This window comes from Dromiciops gliroides, chromosome 1 (assembly GCF_019393635.1).
Source record: "Dromiciops gliroides isolate mDroGli1 chromosome 1, mDroGli1.pri, whole genome shotgun sequence".
In the NCBI taxonomy this organism is placed as follows: domain Eukaryota; kingdom Metazoa; phylum Chordata; class Mammalia; order Microbiotheria; family Microbiotheriidae; genus Dromiciops; species Dromiciops gliroides.
The window spans coordinates 86,700,088-86,718,634 of NC_057861.1; the positions used below are offsets into that span (position 1 = coordinate 86,700,088).

Here is an 18,547-nt window from a genome sequence, read left to right on the forward strand (position 1 = left end):
CATCTTTCTATTGAATCTAGAGTCCTGTGGATTGTCCATGTACAATGTCTGTCCCAGAGATACATAGTTATGGACAAGCTCTATAGGTTGTCTTTTGGCATGTCAGAATCATACAAAATGCCTTAAAAGATGAAGTAGTAGCAGTAACTTTGTTCAGTGACCCTTTGATTATTATTATCAGGCAAAGATTAAGGCAGGGACATGTATGCTCACCAAAAGTATTTGTCTCTGTCATGGAGGAGGCCCAGCACAGAGTCTAAGGCAAAGAGAGCTTCCTTGAAGATGGTCTTGTTCTCTGGATGCTATCATCTGCAGAGGATATTTTACTGATTACATCAAGTCCCTTATCATTACAGGTCCATAATCATTTCATTTGATTATTTATACAGAAAAAAATAAGTGGAAAACAAATGCCTCTTTTCTATGGGGTTGTTCATCGCCATAAACAATGACATACTACTAATAAATCATATTCATGTAGTGCCTTAAGGATTATGAATCACTTTCTGCATAACCCTGTTGAATAAGTAGTAAAGTTAGCATAGAATACTGGAGCCAGAGGACCTGGGCTTAAATTCTAGTTGCTTCATGCTACCTATATGCCCTGGGGCAAGTTAGTTATCCCTTCTGGGCTTCAGGTTCCTCATGTATAAAATGAGGAGCTTGGATTAGGTTATCTCTGAAATCCATCCAGCTCTAGATCTTTGATCCTATGATTTTTGAGTATATTTTTCCATTGTAAAGATGATTCAACCGAAGCTTAGAAAGGATAAGTTACTTGCCCACTGTCATATGGCTAGTATGTGACAGAGACAAACCCAAACTCAGGTCTGTTTAGTGTTATTATAGAAAGAACATCTAGTCTTAATTTTTAAAAAAAATTAATAAAAAAAAATTTTTAAATAAAAAATTTAAGTAAGAGGATATTAATTTTAATTCTATCTATACCACTTTCTTTGGAAATTACTTCTGTGGGCCTCAGTTCTGCAAAATGAAGTTGGATGAGAGATCGTCTTTAACATCTTCTACAGCTCAAAATAATTTTATCCTTTGAGGGTGAAAAGTGGATAGCCCCATTGCTTCCCAGTCTGACTAGGTCACCCCGCCCTCCCCAATAAACTCAGTGGTTCCCTATCATCTCCAGGATCAAATACAAAATCCTTTGGCGTACAGAGTTCTTCATAACCTAGTCTCCTCCTTTCTTTCCAGTCTTCTTAAACCTTGCTTGCCACCACATATTCTTCAGCTTCCTGGCTGTTTCATAAATGAGACCCTCCATCGCAGCTCAGGGCATCTTCTCTGGCTGTGCTTCACGCCTGGAGTCCTTTCCTTCCTCAACTCTGCAGAGTGACCTCCCTGGCTTCAAGTTCCAACTAAAATCCCACCCTCTACAGGAAGCCTTTTCTAACCCCTCTTAATTCTAGTGCTGTCCTTCTGTTAATTATTCCTGTTTATCTTATCTGTAGCTTCTGTGTGTGTATGATTTCTCCTCCTCCTCCTCTTCCTCTTTCTTCTTCTTTGTCTTCATCTTCTACTTTGTGCCAGACACTCTGCTAAGCAGATAGAAAGACAGCCTCTGCCCTTGCCTACCTTCCATTCCAGTGGTAGAAAGCACATCAAAGGGGAGCTGCCCAGCTTGGGGATAACAGGCATGGGGGGTATTGTAGAGAAAGTCCAGAGATTCAGGAGTGTAGCTTGGACCTGGTCCTTAAAAGGGAGGTTCTTAGAGGAACCAGACAATTAGAGGGAGGGGGAAATGGGAGTGGTGGGTATATCCCTCTTAGGAAGTCCAGGGGTGGAATGAATTTTGAGAGTGAAATTTCCTAGCATCTTTTTAGAGAAATTCAGTAGAGTCAGGAGTACAACCTGGAAAAGAATGAGGGAATCTGGACTAACTCCTAACTGAAACCTATATCTGTGAGGATCCCTGGCAAGTGGTCATGGAGGCTCTACTTGAGTACTTCCAGCTTTGAGGTCTCATTAGGCAACCCATTCCATTTTTTTTCCCTTGGTGAGGCAATTGGGGTTAAGTGACTTGCCCAGGGTCACACAGCTAGTAAGTGTGTCAAGTGTCTGAGGCCGGATTTGAACTCAGGTCCTCCTGAATCCAGGGCTGGCACTCTATCCACTGTGCCACCTAGCTGCCCCAACGCATTCCATTTCTGGACAGGCCTAATTATTAGGCAGTTTTTCCTTGAATCAAGCCAAAATCTACTTTTTTGCAACCTCTACCCTAGTTGAAAAAAGCACTCTTAGTTGTTTTTTTTTTTAACTCCTAGTTTTGCACTTTGGGGCATAGAACAACAAATTTAATCCAGTTTTCACTCAATAGACTTACAAGTAGTTGAAGACAGACATCTTATTCCTGATAAGTGTGATCCCTAACCCTAACCCTGAAATGAATTATTTACTAAAACTAGTGATCATGAATTACTTGCTGGGTTTCCTGAAAGATAACTCAAAAATGGAAGCACTTTTCTTGTGTACTTTTTGTCTTCCAAAAAAAAGTTCAATAAATAAAAACATGTACAAATCATTAGAACTTCTCAGAAACAAAATGAGCCTTCTTGTGATAGTGTGACTTCCCTATCATCCAGAGTCTGGATGACCACTTTTTGAGATGTCATATCCATAATTGATACTGTGGATTGTAGACTTGATTATCTTTTAATCCTTTCCTATGTTGAGATTCTAGGATTCTACAAATCACATAATTTCTATGACTTCCAAATTTTGTATATATCACATTTAATATTGACCTAATAGTGTTCTTAAATATTTCTAACAGAATTAAAGGGAAAATTTTTTTTTGCTGAATATATTAAAACCTAGAACAATCAAAGAAACCTAACATTATTTTGGAACCTTAAACAAGCCTTTTAAAAGCATTTGAAAAATATTACCCCCCCCCCTCCCCGTTTGTAAACTCCTTTACTATGCTATATTTGAATAAGGTTTCGTGTCAACAGACAGAAGGTTACTAAGAGTTTGGGGAGGGTGAGGAAGTTATGTATAGAGGGGGTGTTTGGAATAAATAGCACTGACACCTGTCCTGGGAATGCTTGATTAGTTGCTCTCCCAGGTGGTAGGTCTTGACAAATGGTCTTCCAACTGGGAAGGTTTGGATGTGAGAAAAGGAGGAAAAGATGATGGTGGCTTCTGATTCTGGCCATCTGTGTTGTATTTTTAGTCTTAAGGAGGCAGTTTGGAATTCTGGGAGACAGAAATCTCACTGACTAGTTTGTTTTCTGTCTTACAGATGATATTTCACCATGTTAGTGGCTACATGCCAATTTAATTGTGGGTTTTGGAGGCACAGTCTGGAGTTGGGTGTATCAGCCCAAGAACTCTATCACTTCTATCTTCCAAAATCCAGGATATTGAATAACTTTAGGATGATGGTTGCCAAACAGCTTATAGATGGAAAGCATTCCATGCCTCAGGTTTCTGGTATCAGTAGCACGTATGTAATTAACATATATATATGTGATCGTTAATTCAATATCCTACACTGATAGTGGATCAAAAAAATCTAAATTAGTTTAACTAGGCCTTTTGGGTTTACTTTAAGGGTTCAGGTCAGTTTGGGAAGACAGCATTACATAGAATAAAGAATAGAGAGTTTGTAGTCAAAAGATTGTGTTACATACTAGCACTGTCACTTACCTGTGTGATATTGGCTAAGTAATTTTCTCTCTCTAGGCCTCTGTTTCCTCTTCTGTACAATAAGGGAGTAGAATTAGGTGATCCGTCAATTCTTCCTGCATTGTCTTATCATCATCTGATAAACTTTGTGATGCAGAATATAAATATAGAAGTGTTCAACATTAGGTCAGTTGTTCAATAGCAAATCTTTATTGAAACAAATACTTATTATTTAGTAGGTGTAGTACATTGGGCTAGGCAGTGGTATATACAAAGGTAAATAAGGCGTGGCTTTTAGCTTTAAGGAGTTTATAATCTAGAGAGAAAAATAGGACAGGAACAGTGATAATTGCAATACGAATTGGAATATAAGTACATAAGAGGAATATAAAATACTTTTAAGATGAGAAAGGACTCACATAGTTGGGGAGGCAGAGAAGCCTTCATGATGAAGATGGCATTGTAGTTGGGGCTTGATGGATAGATAGGGTGTCAGCAGGCCAAGACGGGGCTGTGGGAAGAAGGCTATTCTAGGCATAGTAGGATTTATTCATGTAAAGATGGTTATTATAGTTTGGCAAGGTTCTACAAATACCCTTTCTACTTAAAGCAAATATGATAAAAAAAGAGAAGCCTCCACCATATGTTCCCTTCATGTAAGCAGGCCCCCCCAGTGAGTGATTGGATTATACCATACCAATTCCTTAAAAACTCTCATTGGCAATGGAGAATCATTGATGTTTTCTAGTCAATCTGTTATGCATCCCAAGGGAGTTGCTCTCATTAATATTTTGCTATGCCATTGAGTATGACCGTGAGAAAGTCAATTTACCTAAGTCTTAAGTTTCCTAACTTGTAAAATAAGGGATAATGATACCTGTAATTATTACTTCACAGGGTTTTTCTTAGACTCAGATATGATTTTATACACACTACACACACATATGTGTGTTTACACCTATCTAAATATTATCATTACCATCATCATCATTAAAAGTGGTCATTTAAAGCAGTTATCCCAGGAGGGATGGAAAGCTCTTGCAAAGGAATGAAAAAGAGGGATGATTCTGGTAGAACAGAAGAAGGAATTTTCTTAATAGATCGATGTTGATAAAAACCAACTCACCAGCCAATTTAGATTTTTAAAAGGCATGCCAGCGAGGGCAACTAACAGGATGAATAGAAACACATGGCATGATATTGTAAGAATCATAATGTCTCAGAATGAGCTTGGACTACTGAGGATAGATATGGTTAACAAAAAGGAAGAAAAGGAGGAGGAGAAATGGAATGGAACTTGTGGTGGATTGCTCAGTGATAACTGATCACAAAGACAGGGGAAAACCACTGAGCTCTTTTTTCATTTTATTTTCCCTGCCAAGAAGAGTGATCTTTGACCTGAAAAGGACAACACAAAAGTGGCTGACACCCAAGACAAGTGAGGAGAGATGAAGAGATCCTCAGCTCTTCTCAGTTCAAGTCATCTCACACAAAGGGACAGCATCTTTGCATAATGAATTAATAGATAATATCACAGATCTCCTATTCCTAATCTTAGGTCTTGGAGAACTGAAGAGGCAGTGTAGTATTGGATATGGGCAAATATTGTACAAGTTCAAAATAGGGAAGAGAATGGAACCCACACAACATAGGACAGTGAGTTTGACTCCAAATCTCAGGAACGTTTTAGAATGTTGAGAACAAGATGGTTATCTAACATATGGACAAGAAAGTGGTGATCACAGAGAGCCAGCATGGCTTCATCAGGAACATAGTTGCCTTTTGTTTCATGCCTTTTAAAAATCAAAATTGATTGGTGAGTTGGTTTGTATCAACATTAATCTATTCAGAAAATTCCTCTTCTTTCCTTTCACCAGAGTTGTCCCTCTTTTTCATGATAATTTCCTTTTTAAAATGATGATGATGACAGAAATATACATACATAGGTATATGTTTATATGCATTTATATGCATATATATCATATCCGAGCCCAGGAAAACTTAGGTGAAGTAGATAGTGTTAGCATTTCCTTTTTTTTTTTTTTTACAAGGGTACTAAACTAATAGATTAGGGGAATGATCTAAATTTAGTTTAGATATATTTTAGAAATACATTTGATGAAGTTTCTAAGTTTCTCATGCTCTTATTATAGAAAAGATGGAGAGATATGGGCTAGACAGTGTATGGAGCAAACTTCCTCAGTTTACCCAAATAACTCGAAGAGACCACCAAGTCAAGCAGAGACAGATTTATTACATTCCCATGGGAATGGGCAAGCTCAATACCTGAACTGCGCCAGCTAATACATGCTTTAACCTTATATAGGAATGTTGGTCAGAGGGGAAGTCCCCACGCACACTAGGTTCGAGCTCACAATCTAACATCCAATCCTGTCTCACCCAGGATGCGTGTTCAGCTTGTGATCAATGTATGGAGACATGCATACGTGTTCCAGGAACAAGGAGGAAAAGGGGAGGGGGAACAAGGTCAAACCAAAGGAAGAGGAAACAGGGGAGTGACAGTCAGATGTTTCAGATCTCACAGTTCCCACTGACTCCCCTCTCCCGGGCCCCTGTCTCTAAAGATATTCAACCTGAATAACAGGAAGAGTCACTCAGGTGCTTCAGCATTGTTCTGTAGTTGTGTTAATTCTAGAAGGATGACAGGGTTAAAATTTATCTTCGGTTATGTTGGGAAGAAAAGAATAATCCATTGTTGGGACCCCAGGGCCAAGGGGATTCTGCTCTGAGAAAAAGAGACATGTCACTTAACATCTGGTCTCAACTCAATTGCTGCATCCTGTGCCGAGCCCCGTCCTTTCTTCTTGAGTCCCGAGTATTGAATTGGTGGGCAAACTCCCTGACCCACTCAACAGGGACTGAGGTTCTGACACATGATGGATTGCAGACAAAACTAATATGTAGCTGACAAGTGGGGAGACTGAGCAGAAGTAAAAATACTGTTAATTGGCAATAAAACTTAAAGGAGACAGTGAGAATTTGACAAGTAATAAACTTCTAAACGAACTATACTGGGGCAGGGCTGGGTACCTTCCAGACCCCATCCTCAGAGTTTAATCTGACTCAAATCCATAATCATATCATACAACAGTAATATAGCTGGATACATTTGGAATTCACTAAATGACCAGAACCAAAGAGTAATTATTAATTGTTTAATGTTTCTTGGAAGGAGGTTTCCAGTGAATGTCCTCAGTGATCAGTGTTTGGCCCTGTGTTGTTTATCATTTTTATCAATGAGTTCAATAAAAGCTTAGATGTGATATGTGTCAAATTTGCAAATGATATAAAGCTAGGAAGGAAAATTAACCTATTGAATGATCATCAGGGCCCCAAAGTATTTTTTACAGGTTAGAACATGGGCCTGGATCTGATAAGATGAAATTTAATAAAGTTTGATAATGGGTTTAAAAATAGACAGTAATTTTTTTTTCTTGAAAAACATCTGGGGACTTTGGTGGATTGTGGGGAAGGAGAATGGAAACATTTATACAGTGCGTACTATGGGCCAGGCACTGTGCTGGACACTTTGACAAATATTATCTCATTTAATCTTATAACCCTGGGAGGTAGATGCTATCATTATTCACATTTTATAGCTGAGGAAACTGAGGCAAATACAAGGTAAATGATTTGCTCAGGGTTACATAGCTAGTAAATATTGGAGGTCAAATTTGAACTTAAGTCTTACCGATTCCAGGTCCAGTGTTCTATCTACTGTGTCACAAGCTTGGTGTGACTCACTATAGCTTCAGAAAATAAGGAGGCGATATCTCCTAATTAGACCTTGATTGGGGTATCGTGTTCAGTTCTGACCATGTGGATTAGGAAGGAGCCTGAGAAGCTATATCTATCTGGAGGATAACAATGTAAAAAGGAAAGTGACTTTAGTTTATGCTATTTGAGGATTATTTGCAGAAACTGGATGTTTAGCCTGGAGAAAAGAAGACCCAGAGGAACATCATTATTGCATTATTTATAGCAAGGGCTTCCTTGTGGAAGAGGAATTAGACTTGTTCTATTTGACCCAAGAACTGAAAACTAGAAATAATGGGTAAAGATCTCAAAGAGGCAATTTTAGCTTGATGTCTGGAAAAACTTCCTAACAATTAGGAAAAAAAGAGGCTGCCTTGAGAGGCGTTGGTTTCTCTCATCATTGGAGGTCTTTAAGCAAAGATGGAATGACTGCTTGTTGGATATGTTCAGAAAGGATTTAGAGGTTGAGGGGGGTATAGGTTGGAGTTGATGGCTACTGAGTTCTCATCCAACATCTATAATTCTGTGAGTCAATTTCTCATAAGAAAATTGCAGATCTTTTCCCAGCAATTTAGCAAGCTTACCTAGAAATCTAGTTTTGTGGAACTTCTGTTGGAAAATTTCAAATCTTTTAGTAATAACTTTTAAACATACTTGTTGCTAAAGCCTATTGAGAGAATGGAAAAACGACTTTTCCCAGGATTACGGAATTTCATAAAGGCATTGTTTAATTTTACAAGATAGACGACTCCTTTCTATATGGAATAATGCTTTAGCATGATGGCTCTCTAAAGTCCAATATTTAGTGTTTTGTTAAGTTTAGGTGTAAGGATAGGAGGATAAAATTTACCAGGTATCTTCCTTTTCTTGACTTTGAAGGAAAGTTTTGTCTTCCAGTTTGCTTTCCAAATCTTATGTTAATTTGATTTTCTGTTTATTTATTTGCCTGATAATTAAATTTTGCATTTCAGTTTAAAAGTAAGAGATATTTAAACATCTTTCTCTTCCCTCTAACACCTCCCTGCATGGGTTGTGAGGTCTTTGTGGGCAAAGGCAGGTTTAGTTTTCATTTTTTTTTTCTTGATAAGGTAGTTAAAAAAAAAGTTAGTGGTAGATAGTAGAGTTAATTCATTCAGTCAACAAAAGTGCTTTATGTGGAAGAGATGTGAGGTGAATTTAATTATATTATTTACTGATCCTACCATCTGTTTTGCAGATGAGGAAATATAGACCCAGGGGAATTATGGTTTGCTCTAAGTCTCACAGATTCAAAATTTGAATTCAAGACCTTTGTTTTGAAATTCAGATTTTTTTCCACCTTTATACGTTATTTCTTCATGAAGTTTGTTATTGCCTAGAAGTTATAGCATCTTCTACTTTATATAACCCTTGCAAGTGCTTTAAAAAAAAACACTTTGCTGTCAGATTACTCATTGTGTTTGTGTTGTGCCCAGTGGTTTATTTGGCTCTACTTCCTTGTATTGCAAAGGAAAGTTAATGATTCACCATAAGGCTTTTCTGGGTGTTATATTTAGGCCAAGCCACCTCCAAGACTCCTGAGTCACAAATGATAATTTATCAGAAGGCCAATTTAGCTAAGGGAAAGGTCAGCTGCTCCTTAAGCCCCAGACTATCAGCTCTACAGCTGTGAGTTATGGTAGTGATGGTGGTGGTGTTGGGGCAGGAGATCAGGAGTTTTGGGGATCATAGAAAGCCCTGAGACTTTGCTCAGCTAAATTGCTGACAACACTGACTGGTTTAATGGTCTGTGGAAGTGTGGCTACCCTGAGGCCAGAGCTTCTCTTGCAGGTGTGAGTGCTGACTCAGATCATTGGCTCTAAGTCAGGTAAAAAAAAATTAACTCCAGGAACCTCCCCAGAGAGTTGGGATGCAAATTCAGGTGTTTGTCATTCACCTGGAACTTTGGAAACAACTTAAAGGCAATCACAGCCAACTATAACACATCAGGTCCTAAATCTCAATATTCTAGTTACTGAAAGCCAAACGTTTCTTTGGCAATTCAATTGGCCGCACTAACTGAGCCAGTGATTCATCTTGCAACTAATGGGTTAGGTTGTCACAGGAGAGAATTGAAAACTACCTCTGTCTAATGAGGGAAAGAATGCTTGCAGGATATATACCACTCTACATGGTTTGCTGGTACCTCACTGTGGTCTGAGGGGCATAGACAGGATGTTTCACTTGCTTTCCAATCCCTGAAGTAAATCTCCTAAAGTTAATACTTGAGAGTTGGTCTAACTCTTTCTTGTACTTTTTTGCCTTTTTGTTTTCATAAGATGAAATATAGTTTATCAGTAAAAGCATTTGTTTTGTCACAAAATCCCTACTATTGTTATATCCAGATACCTATAATTGTATAATTTTATAATGCAAATTGCAAAACAGAATTATTGATCCAAATTGCAAAATATAAGGATAGAAATTAGACTGTGATTTTGCTAACATGTGGAACCCCCAAGTGAGGTGTTGGTTTCTTTACTAACACAGGTTGGCATCTTTTCTACAATTAGTCTTAATTATCTTAAGCCAAGAGGCTAAGTGATTTGTCCAGGGTCACACAGGAAGTATGTGTGAAAAGGCCTTGAAAGCAAATTTTTTTTGGGGGGGGGGCAGCAAAGTGGTACAGTAAATGGAATTCTGGGAGTGAGAAAGACCTGAGCTCGAGGTCTGAATTCAAATCCAACCTTAGACGTTTCTAGCTTTGTGACTTTGGGCAAGTCACTTAACCTCTGACTGCCTCAGTTTCCTCAACTGTAAAATGGGGATAATAATAGCACCTATCTCACAGGTTGTGAGGATCAAATAAGATAATATTTGTAAGGCCCTAAGCAGTGCCTAGCATAGTAGTTTCTTAATAAATGCTTATTCCTCTCTTGTCCCTTTTTTGCTTGAAACCAGTTCCTTATCTTTAACCTCATACTGCAACTTATAAAACACTATGTGAATTTGATAATGAGGAGAGAACTGATTTTGGAAAGCAAAAACAGGGTAATCATACCAAAGAAGCAAAAAGGAAAAGTTTTTTGACCGAGCAAATTGGTAGCTATTCCTGGGAGTTAGAACGTGGTAGCACTGGGTTAGTTTTATTGTGTTGTACAGGTTCCTGTCCAACCCAGCAATTGTGACACAGGGCTGACTCCAAACTGGACCCCATTTCATTTTTTGTTTACTTAGCCAGATAATGAAACAATAACCTTTAATGAATAGTGTACCTTTGAATATGAGACTCAAGGCAAGCTAGTCTTAAAACAAATACTTCAAAAGCCGCCATCCAGAAAGATTAAATTTGTTCTGCTTAACCACAGATGGCAAAACTAGAAGCAATGGATGTAAGTTGCAACAGGGACAAATTTAGACTGGATGTAAGGAAAAAGTTCCTACCAGTTAGAGCTATCCAAAAAAGAGATGAACTGCCTTTCCAACTATTGGGTTCTACCTCTCTGGAGTTCATCAGGCAAGGTTTGGATGGTCACTTTTTAGATGGGTGGTAGTAAAGATTCTTTTTCAGATAGATAAAAATGAAGGGGAATATATCAGAACTCATTCCTGGGTGGAGCTAAGATGGTGGAGGACAGGTAATGACTCTTTGGGGTTCTTCCCCAAATCCCTTCAAATAATGCCATAAGACAATACCTGGAGTAACAGAACCCACAAAAGGACAGGATGAGATTTTACAGCCAAAGACGGCTTAGAAGGTCACCAGGAGGGGCCTGCTGTTCTGGGGTGGGAGTGGAACCCAACCTTGAGGTCGAGCCAACACAGATCCAGCCCCAGGAAGGCTGAGCCAGAGAAAGAGACCTCTGGAGCCTCTGAATTGGCTGCAGTGCTGGCTTCTTCTGGAACTAAGCTCACAGTCTGGTGAGAGGGCTAAGTCGTTGACCAGGGGGAGATTACAGGGGTCTCTGCTGGCTCTGAGGTAGAACTCAGTTGTTTTATCCCTGCTGTGGACCAGGAAGCATCCTTGAGTGATGGTGGCCCAGGTGGGAGAGGGGCACAGGCTCGTTAGAGCTATCCACCTAGCAAAACAAAAATTTTGTTTTCTGGTTTAAGAGCAAGTGTGCCTGGGGTTCTTTTCAGACCAGAGCAAAGGCCAGGAGACTGAAGAACGTACCTCTCCTTAAACTGTACCACCTGGTACCCCCTGAAGCTTGGGACAGTGCAGCCTGGAAGCAGTACCCCACCTTAAGGAGTTAAAAGTCAAGTAAAGGGCATCAAGATGAGTAGACAGAGAAAAATGTGGACCATAGAAAGTTTCTTTAGTGACAAGGAAGATCGAGGTGTACCCTCAGAAGAGAATAGCAATGCTAGGGCTCCTACACCCAAAGCTTCCAAGAAAAATATGAATTGGTCTTAGGCCATAGAGGCATGCAAAAAGGCCTTTGAAGATAAAGTAAGAGAGGTAGAGGAAAAAATGAGAGTGATGCAGGAAAGCCATAAGAAAAAAGTTAACAGCTTGAAAAGCCAAATGGAAAAGCTCTCTGAAGAAAATAATTGCTTAGGAATTGGGATTGGATAGACTGTAGATTGGCCTTGGTGGCCACTGAGGTTACTTCCACCTCTGAAATCCTATGATTCTGTTAAACCATTTGGATTTATCCATAGAATGATTTTCTGGACAGCCTCAAGAAGAGCTTGAATGATCTCTGGGAGGATTTTTTTTTTTCAAGTTTGGATAAACCTTGGACTAGGAGATATGTTAGGTTCCTGTCCAACTCCAAGATTCTATGATTCTATCATTGCCCCTGACATTCTAAAAGAATAAGAGGAAAGAATTCTAGCAATTGGATAGTTGAGTCTAGAGGAATTATAGGGGAAGGGGGAATTCATGGTCAGACATTTAAAAAAAAAAAAAGATGTACATGGAATGTGACCTGTATAAGGTAGTAACCATTCCAGTGCAATCGTAGATCTTACAAAATATCAGAATTTCAAAGAGAAACTCTGTAGAAAGATAATAAAGATGATGTGCCTTTGAGCCACAATAAGGTAGAAGTCTGTGGAGTACAAAGATGGAAATAACTCTTGCCAAGTTTTTTCTCTTGCCAGCAGTTCTAAATACCACTCATAAAACCTCAGTATTTCATGAAGGCCCCAATTTTTCTCCTGGGGTTTCCTTTATTGTATACTTTTTCGGTTAAGGGAACCTTTCTGAAGATTTTTATTTGGAGGCTCATCATTTATATTTATGCCTCTCCTGCTCTTTTACTATATGACCTGGAGTGAGTCACCCCACTCCTCACTCAGTCTCATTGTTCTTAATGTGCTTTGTATAGAAGAAAGGTAAGACTCTGGTTCTTGCTTATCTTTAAGCAGCTTATGATAAAACTGGAAAGATAAGATGCAAACATAAGGGAACATTGAATTCCTCTCTATATAATTTGTGTTCTGTGTTGTGCTAAAGACTGGGAGAGATCTAGCTGAGAGAAGAGATGATCTCTGAGGTGATGTTTGAGTGGGCTTTGAAGGATTGTTCGGTTTTACATAGGTGTGAAGAAAAGGAAAAGGATGATGATGTTGGGGGAAAAACATACACAGAGATTCAGAGATAGGAATAAAGCATGACTCTATTAGTGGAGTGTTCAGGAGCCCAGTGTGACCCAGGCAGACATTGCATTCTGGGGCAGAAGGGTGGAGGGTTGCCTAAGAATCTTGGATATAATTACTGTCTGCAAGTATATGAAGGACTTCAACATTGAAGAAGGGTTAAATCTTTTCTGCTTGGCCTCAGAAGGCAAAACTAAAAACAGTAGACAGTAACTAGAAAAGATAGATTTTGGAATAAAGACATTATAGTAAGGAATATCTTTCTAACTATCAAAACTGTTCCATGTTGGAAAGAGTTGTCTTTGGAAGGGATGGTTTTTCCATCCCTGGAAATCTTCGCGTGTAGCTTGGTTGGCCACTTTTTAGGTTTGTTGTAGAGACATCCATTCAGGTGAAGGTTGGACTAGGTCCTTTCCAACTCTGAAATTCCAGTTCTTCAGCACCAGAGATCAAGTGGAAAGAACCCTTGATTCTTGAGATCCTTGAGTGACCCAAATTTGATTCTAGTCTTGCCACTCACTAGCTCTTTGCCTCTGATAGCTGGTATTATAGAATTTAGAGGTAGAAAGGACTTCAGAAATCACCTAGCCCCCTTCTCTCATTTTACAGATGAGGAAACTGACTACTAGAGAATTTAAGTGACTTTCCTGAGGTCACCGAGGTTATAAAAATAGTAAAGTCCGATGTCAACCCAGGTCTTCTGAGTCTTATACCCCTCGTCTATAAAACGAGGGAGGGGGCTTTAATTGATTAAGTTATCTTGTAGTTACATTTAGCTCTGACATATTATACCAAGGATCTTAACAATCAGAGACAAGAATTTTTACTTGGTAAGCTATTAAATAAGGAGCAATTATTGGCATTTCTGGCTTAGCAAAGGCAATTTTTATTACTTGAGGTCACAAGAAAAGAACTCAGACATGGATATGCAAGCAGGTGTCACTGCCATGCTCATTGAACTGAATATAGCTGACCAACTTATATAGATTGAGATTGAGAAGGTAGTCATTAAAATGAGGATGATACAGAGTTGAAAGACACATGGGGCACAATTCTGGGTGAGGAAGGCACAAAGTTAGGAAACTGATGAAAAATAGAACATTATACCACAAGTTGACTACGGTAGATGTTTTTTCATAATTCTATCTAAAGATAGCTTAATCTTGTATAGGAAAGAAAATCTTGTTAGTAGTCTTATTTTCTTCATCAATTTTATTATTTCATTGTGCAAAAAGTTATTTTGTTTTCGTTCATCTCACTGCATATTCGACTGTCTACCTTCATCATCTTCTTTGCTCATGATGCCATTCTTTTTTTTGAAGGCTTCATAGTGTTATCTTTAATGTCTGCCAACTAGTCCTTTGTGCCATATCCATACTCCTTTGGATTCTTTTTAGCCACTAGTTCAGGTTCTTATAAATCAGTCATGATGTCCTCGCTCTAATTTTCTTCATTGCTAGACAAAGGTAGACAGAAATCCCTACCCCCCTTTTTGAGGTATCCAGTAACCATCTCTCTCTCTCTCTCTCTCTCTCTCTCTCTCTCTCTCTGACTCTCTGACTCTCTGACTCTCCCTCTCCCTTTCCCTCCCCCCCCCCCCCCCCCCCCCCCCCCCCGTCCTTTCCCTCTCTTTCTCTTTTTCTTCAGTAAACAGGTACAAACATTCCTCATTTCTCTGCAGTGTCTTTTGGTAGCTCTGGCCTTGAACATGATGTAGGCCATGCTCTGGAAGTTTGTTTTTGTGGAAGAAGTGTTTTCAGAAGAGTTGGTGTGGATTCATCATGTGCGGTTCAGATTTTTCACAATCAAACATCTAGGCAGTGTGCATTAGCCACTGATATCTTTTGTCATGTGCCTATGTCTTGCAGTGGTCAGGGTAGCTCATGACTCATTAGTCTACATGTTATCTTGGCACTGCCAGGGCACAACTGCAACTTTATGTTGGTACTTGAGGAAAACTTTTACATCTGGTAAAAGTGGGGTGTTGACATCACCCGTGATTTTAGGGGTGGGGTAATAGGGTTTTGTTTTTGTTTTTGTGAGGCAATTGGGGTTAAGTGACTTGCCTAGGGTCACACAGCTAGTAAGTATTAAATATCTGAGACTGAATTTGAACTCGGTCCTCCTGACTCCAGGGCCAGTGCTCTATCCACTGTGTCACCTAGCTGCCCCGGTAATAGTTTTTTAAGTTAACAGTGTTTGGCCTCTCCACAACCCTTTGCACAGCCCTTTAAGAGGTAATGTCCTTCATCTCCTTTGTCTATTGAATTCCTATCTATCCTGTAAAACTCAACCCAAATGACAACTCCTTCATTACCATACATTTTTGTATATTATAATTACCTGTGTTTATGTCTTATTTCTCTACTAAATTATTGAGCTTCATAGGGGTGGGTGATTGTGTCTTATCTAAATTATATATCTCCTTGGCCTACTACAATGTATTTCTCAAAGTCAGTTCTTTTTAAAATTTTTTTAAAATTTAAAATTTTATTTTAAATAAAAGTATTTTATTATTTTCCAGTTACATGTAGAGATAGTTTTCAACATTTATTTTTATAATATTTCAAATTTTTCTCCCCCTGCCCCCTCCCTCCCCGCCCAAGACAGTAGGTAATCTGATATGGGTTATATATGTATAATAACATTAAACATACTTCTGCATTAATCATGTTATAAGAGAAGAATCAGAGCAAAAAGGAAAAACCTCAAAAAAGAAAAACAATAGCACCAAAAACAAAAGAAATAGTATGGTTCAATCAGCATCCATATTCCATGTTTTTTTTTTTCCCCCTGGATTTGGAGAGCCTTTTCCATCATGAGTCCTTTGGAACTTTCTTGTACCATTGGATTGGTGAGAAGAATCTAGTCTATCACAGTTGATCAACACATAATGTTGATGATACTGTGTACAATGTTCTTCTGGTTCTGCTCATCTCACTCATCATCAGTTCATGCAAGTCCTTCCAGGTTTCTCTGAAATCTGCCTGCTCATCGTTTCTTGCAGAACAATAGAATTCCATTACATTCATATACCACAACTTGTTCAGCCATTCCCCAATTGATGGGCAACACCTCAATTTCCAATTCCTTGCCACCACAAAAAGAGCAGCTATGAATATTTTTGTACATGTGGGTCCTTTTCCCTTTTTTATGATCTCTTTGGGAAAAAGACCCAAAAATGGTATTGCTGGGTCAAAGGGTATGCACAGCTTTATAGCCCTCAAAGTCAGTTCTTAATGAATATTGAATGAATGGGCTTTCATGTGTATACTGAACCATTGCTATTAGGTAGTACAGTGAATAGAGCTTGTACCTTGGAGTCAGGAAATCCTTAGTTCAATTTAACCTCTCTGTTTTCCTCAGTTTCCTCATTTGTAAAATAGGAATAATAATATCATCTACTTCACAGGAGAAAATGACATAATATTTGTGAAGCACTTTGTAAATCTTAAAGCTTTTTGGAAAACCTAGCTATTTTAAATAACAATAATAATATTTTACTTACCCGGATTAACTTGAAAAATTGTTTATACTCATGTATAAAATATGTATCATGCCATCTATGCTTTCTTAACTGTTCCTTTTGAATCTTAATGAATGGAAGGCACTAGGGTTGTAGTCCAGGCCTGAAAATGGAAATTCATGTCTAAATATATATGTGTGTGTATATATGTATGTGTATACACACACACACACACACATATAAAACAGGAGACATGCATGACCTGCTTGAAACATCAGTTTAAGTGGAAAATTTATGACTGACATTTTGACAAAGTTTTTGTACCAAACTTGACTTGAGGAGGGCAGGTGCGAGAGGGAATGAGAGAACAAGAGAGACATAGAGACAGAGATAGAGACAGAGACAGAGAAAGAGTGAGAGTGTGTGTGTGTGTGTGTGTGTGTATGTGTAGGAGGGTATAATGTAGTATGGTAATAACATAAGTCCTGGTTTTAGATTCAAGATTTAGCTTCAAATCCAGATTATGGTACTTTAGTATTTGTGTAATTGTGAATAATTTTTTCCCCTCTTGGTCTTATTTTTCTTTATCTTTGGAATATAGGGGTTGGATTTGATTTTTACATATCCTTTAAGAGCTGCTTAACCTTTAAGTTGGAGCAGCTAGGTGGTTCAGTGGATAGTGTCCTGAAGTTGAGAGGACCTGAGTTCAAATCTCACTTACCAGCTATATGACTCTGAGCAAATCACTTAGCTCCAATTGCCTTAAAAACAACAGGGGCCATCTCCAATCATCTTGATTTATATCTTGTCACGGGAGCCAGATGGCTCTGGAGGAGAGAGTGACGTTGGTGACTTTGTATAGCCCTCCCTCACTTACATTCAATTCAGTGCAAGTCATGACATCATCCCAATGTCATGATCATCTGTGAGAATGAAGGACAAACAACAACCCTTTAAGTACCCTCTCTTTCTAAGAAAGCCTTACTCCAGGGCTTGGTGGTTTGGTGGTATTGAGCCTTGATTCTTGAAGGTAATAAGGCTAACAAAATCAAAGTTGTGGAAAGTCCTGCAAGGCTATGAGGCTTTGAGTACAAGTTTAGTGATGGACTCTATTGTCTAAGGACCATGCCTGTTAAATTGTAAGAGGTTCTTTGCTAAGTTGCTTTTGAAGTGATGAAAATTTTTTGTCCCCACAACTCTCAAAGACTATCAGTTTGTAGAGTAGCTGTAGCCTTAAGTTATAGGTCTTTGAAGTAAGAAGTTTCTTTATGTATGTATGAGTATATTTCTAAGAACAACAAAGGGTTTTTCTTAATGTTCAGTGAATAGGAACATTTTTGAATCATAAAATTATAGACTCTATGTTGACTCATGTTGCAGGCAGCATATGAGTCAACAGTGTGGAATCTTAGCCAAAAATGCTACTATGATCTTGGTTATTTTATTAGCAGTGTATTATCCAGACTAATTTGTGGATGAACTCCAGAGAGGGACTATGTGTTTCTTGTCAAAGGACTGGAGGATCTTTGCCACAGACTAATGTTTGTTTGTTTTTTTTTGTCACAATAATTCCCCGCATAAAGAGATTACATTTGTGATGTGTGCTCAAAATCTAATAGGGAAAACAAGCAAGCAAATAGGTACAAAGATAATAAATAGGTAATAATTTTAAGAGGAAACATACTATCAATCACCAAATATTTATTAAGTGCCTACTATGTGCCAGACACTGTGCTTAAGTGCTGGGGATAAAACAGACAGTCAAAGGCAAAAGACAGTCCCTGCCTTCAAGGAACTTCCAACAACATGCAAACAGAGATATACAAAGCAAACTATGTACAGGATAAATAGGAGATAATTAACTGAGGGATGGCCCTGGAATTATTGAGGGTTTGGGGAAGGTTTCCTATAGAAGATGAGATTTTAGTTGGGACTTGAAGGAAGTTAAGAGAATCCGTAGGCAGAGATGAAGTGGGAGAACATTCCAGGCAAAAGGGACAGCCAAAGAAAATGCGCAGAGCTGAGAGATGGAGTGTTTTGTTTGTGGAACAGCCAGGATGCCAATGTCATTGTACTAAAGAGTATGTGTCAGGA

The 18,547-nt window shown here is 38.6% G+C and overlaps 1 protein-coding gene across 1 annotated transcript in view; it reads left to right on the top strand.

The window, feature by feature from the left end:
* The window catches only part of TRAPPC9 (trafficking protein particle complex subunit 9), a 994,996-nt gene that overhangs the window by 265,813 nt on the left and 710,636 nt on the right, over positions 1–18,547 (top strand).